We start from the raw sequence: 4,447 nt of genomic DNA on the forward strand, positions 1-4,447 counted from the left end.
CTGTGGAACATAGCGAGTACTGAACATCTCCCTGAACCGATCCCATGAAATCGCAGCCCTCTGCGCATCCGAATACGATCCCGTGGTCAATCTCCACCAATCCTTTGCTCCGAGCCTCAACAGGTTCAAAGCACACCTCACCCTCTGATCAGCAGGGCATGAACAAGTGAAGAAACATCCTTCCACATCTGATAACCACCTCATAGCAACGATCGGATCCTGAACTCCATCAAAAGTGGGAGGCTTCGTATTATCGAAGTCCCGATACTAAAAACCTCTACTGGCTCCTCCTCCTGCCGCCGCTACTGCTGCGGTAGCCGCCGCGGCAGCCGTCTCCGTGAGAGCCGCATAACGCTCATCAAAATACTCCACCATGGCGGTCTTGATCGACCCAAACAACTCTGGCAGCTCAGCCCGAATCACTGCGGCAACCTCATCATGCAGAATCTCGCGAATCCTCGCATCCAACTCGTGCGTACTCATCTGACTGACAACCTCTGGTTGTGCAGACCCACTTGGAGCTTCCTCTCCTGCTCCTGATCCTGGCCCGGATCCACCCCCAGCGTGCCCTGGAATCTCCATGCTGAAAATAAAACACCAATCTCAGACATATTCCACTAATCGGGAACCAACTCTCATCCCAACCCTAGAGGTCATGATTTCCCTGATACGCGTATGAGTCCGTGCTTTCAGTAGTACGGGCCCATACTACCTTCCGCACCAACCCATATTTGTATGAAGTACTCCCACAACACCCTAGCGACACATATAACAACGCTCTATCCTCACCACTAGAGGAACACTAGAAATCTCTCGCAAGGAACCCTAGGCTAGCAGGCATCATAAATCAGGCAACTCATCAATAAATCCTGAAGATCCCTAGCCTAACTCTAGCATGCTGTTCTATCAAAGCTCAATAAAACAATTGCCATGTATGATATTTTGGGGTTACTTACTGGCTCCGGCTGATCGTACCTCCGCGTCCTCCTTTACTTGTTTTGAAAACCATTTTAATTTCTCTTTTTGAAAACTCTCCTCGATTTGAGACTGGAGTCACACAAGTGTTCCTCCAATTCACTCAAACCAAGGCTCTGATACCAACTTGTAACATCCGAAAAACACAACCAATTTAAAATTTTCAAAGCAACACTATTTTCATTAAAATGTTCACAAAAAGGTTTTCAATATAATTCATTTAAGTATTCCCAGAATCACGTTGTTACAAAATTATGAGGAACGGTACGATCGCGCCTTCGCCTTGCCACAGTCTCCTGAATAACCTGAAAAACATTAAACCACAACTGTAAGCCCGAAAGCTTAGTGAGATACCCCCAAAATACCAACCACGCATACGCCTTTCCAGGCCGTGACCTTCCGGTCCAAAACATATAAATCATACATAACAAAACAGATCATAGAACAATCATGCATATCGGGTCTATCGTGACTGGTCCGCCTTATCAGGCCTTCAGTCCGTCGGATCCATCCTCCGGGTCTAGTCATGTCCTCTGAGTCTACAGTGGGGTTGGTCCGCCCGCATTGGGCCTTCAACCCACCTGGTCCACTCTCCGAGTCTACAGTGTGACTGGTCCGCCCGCATCGGGCCTTCAGTCATCCTGGTCCACTCTCCGAGCCTCGGCACGTCTGGTTCCGCCCTCGTGGGGCCTACAGCCTATCCGGACCGCTCGCTGGGCCTTCGGAACAACCGGTCCGCCCTGGGTATCTTGGCCTACAGCACAAAGCAGGACCCGCCTCAACCCATCTCTAATCCAAACAACCATGTGCACAAAACATACAGTCATATAACAATCATAATCAACAAACCGAGTAAACAGATCACATAGCATATCATTACCCTAACCGGGCTACCGCCCTATTCGATCACTAGCATAGCATTACTCAACATATCGAGAACTGACCTTTGCAAGGTCCCCTAGCATGTACCATCCTAACTACCAGGATGCAGACACAACCAGCACTAACATGATAAACGTAACTGAATCTCAATACAATAAAGGGCCGGCCTTGGTGCCTTAGACCCTGATGATATAGTGAGGATAACTCACCTCGAACTGACGGCTGAAAAGATAAGATCCCGCTGCTCCGAACTCTGACACAACTCCTCCACTGAACATCAAACAATAACCCAATAAACTCCCATGATTACCAAAAATACCCCTGGAAGACAACTGGTCAAATCCTTGGTCAAAGACAAGGTCAAAGTCAACCCCTGACTGACCCTACTCGCCGAGTCAACCCTATGACTCGCCGAGTCCCCATACACAGAACTTCGCTTAACCCGCGACCTAACTCGCCGAGTCACCCCAAGACTCGCCGAGTTCAACGACTCTGAGTCCACTCGCCCTTGACTCACCGATTCCTTAAGATTCCCTTCCTACACGTCGAGTATCCCCTTTTTACTCGACGAGTTCCTCCTGGAAGAATCGTGGGGCCACCCCGACTCAACTCGCCGAGTCTGAAGAACGACTCGACGAGTCCCAGTGAATCTTCAAGCTACTCGCCGAGTCCGATCATCCGACTCGGCGAGTCCACGCCATGCAGTCGATCAAACTGCTTCCTGAGATACATATTTTCCCGAAATACACACTCATGGGACTTCTGGACCTCTAATCATCCTATTACTAGAGTATAAACATTTGTATAACAACAAAGAAATCCATCAAATCACCAAAAGGGTTTCACAAACCCTAATCCCATAACACATCAACATAGCAGAGGATAATTCGAGTTCTTACCTGAATAATGTATCCTCTGTGTCCCCAAACTTCAGAGCTCAATCCCCTTGATCTTCCTTTGGCCAAAATCCTTCCTCTTCTTGCACTACAATCTCTTCCAAGTCACTAATGGCCTTCAAGCTTGCTCTAGGTGCCACAATCGTTTAGGGTTCTCCACAATCGGCCAAAAGACGAACAATGACGACAATACAACCCTTATATACGACCCAATACGAAACGGTTAGGGTTTCTGCTGAACAGCGTCGACTCGCCGAGTCCATATCTGGACTCGTCGAGTCCAGTCGCGAACCCGCGACCAAGTCTGCGATCCTACTCGGCGAGTCTAGGCTCCAACTCGCCGAGTCCCCTCTTAAATCACCCCCAAAACATAATTATATCAATATCTGAAATTCCGGGCTGTTACACAGCTGAACTCCAAAACTCCTATGATGAATTCCACCCTTTTGAGATGCACTAAGACCAAATGGGAAGATACCATCAAAGTGCTCGTCAAGAGAGGTATGAAATCATCTCTTCCATGATAACAACTAAGATGAAGGATGGTGAACCCATCGTGGGCCACTTGCAGAAAATCCAAAGGTTTGTTGACCGATTGCTAAAGTTAAATGTGAACTTCCTTGAGGAGTTGGCTATAGATATCATTCTACACTCCTTACCTCCATGTTATGATCAGTTCCGCATGACCTCTCATATAAACAAGGAGGATGTCACACTTAGCAAACTTCAAGGGCTTTTGAGGACTGCCGAAAGTGGTCTTAAAGGCAAATCAGTTGTTACTACTCCTACCACCACCCCTGTTCTGACAATTGGACAACGGAAAGGGAAGAAGAGCAAGGCTCCCTCAAAGAGTCGCAAGGGAAAGTCTCTTGATGTGTCCTCTTCAAGTGGGACCAAGGTTGGTTTTGTGGCACCCTCTTCCATTCCTAAGGAAGTAGAGTGTTTCTACTATCACGAAAAAGGGCACTAGAGGCGAAGCTGTCCTAAATACTTGCGAGATGTTAAAGATGGGAAGGTTAAGGCCACCCATGTAGGTATTTATAGTATTCTATCTAAAAACTCATAAAATTCTAACTCTTTGGTTCTTGACACAGGTTGTGTTTTTCACATTTGTTCTGATGTGCAGGGCCTAAAAAGAAGTAAGGATGCGGAGCATGGGATGATAAACTTGATCATGAGGAATAGGAAGGTTTCACCTGTCACCAAGATTGGAGTTTACTCTTTTTTTCTTAGTAGTAGGTTAGAAATAGATTTGAATAATTGTTGCTACTCGTCTGATATGGCGAGAAATATTATTTCCTTTCATGGTTTGTACAGATAAGGCTTTAGTTTTTCATTTGATAATGAAATTGGTGCTATTAATGTTTATTATAATGGTGTTTTTTATTTTAAAGCATTACCTTGTAATGGTGTATATGAAACTGTGATGGTTGTAGATAACTTAGGAAATAATGTGTTGCACATTGATTCTTCCAAATGAATTGGATAAAGCATGCTTGTGGCATTGTTGTCTTGGACATGTCAGCCAGAAGCGCATAGGCCAACTCCAAAAGGAAGGAGTTTTGGAGTCATTCGACTTAGGGTCGAATGACACTTGCGAATCTTGTTTACTTCGAAAGATGACTAAATCACCCTTCACTGGTACTTGTGAAAGCGGTGAAGGTTTGTTGGATCTCATACACAACGATGTGTGT

This window comes from Lactuca sativa, chromosome 3 (assembly GCF_002870075.4).
Source record: "Lactuca sativa cultivar Salinas chromosome 3, Lsat_Salinas_v11, whole genome shotgun sequence".
NCBI classification, from domain to species: domain Eukaryota; kingdom Viridiplantae; phylum Streptophyta; class Magnoliopsida; order Asterales; family Asteraceae; genus Lactuca; species Lactuca sativa.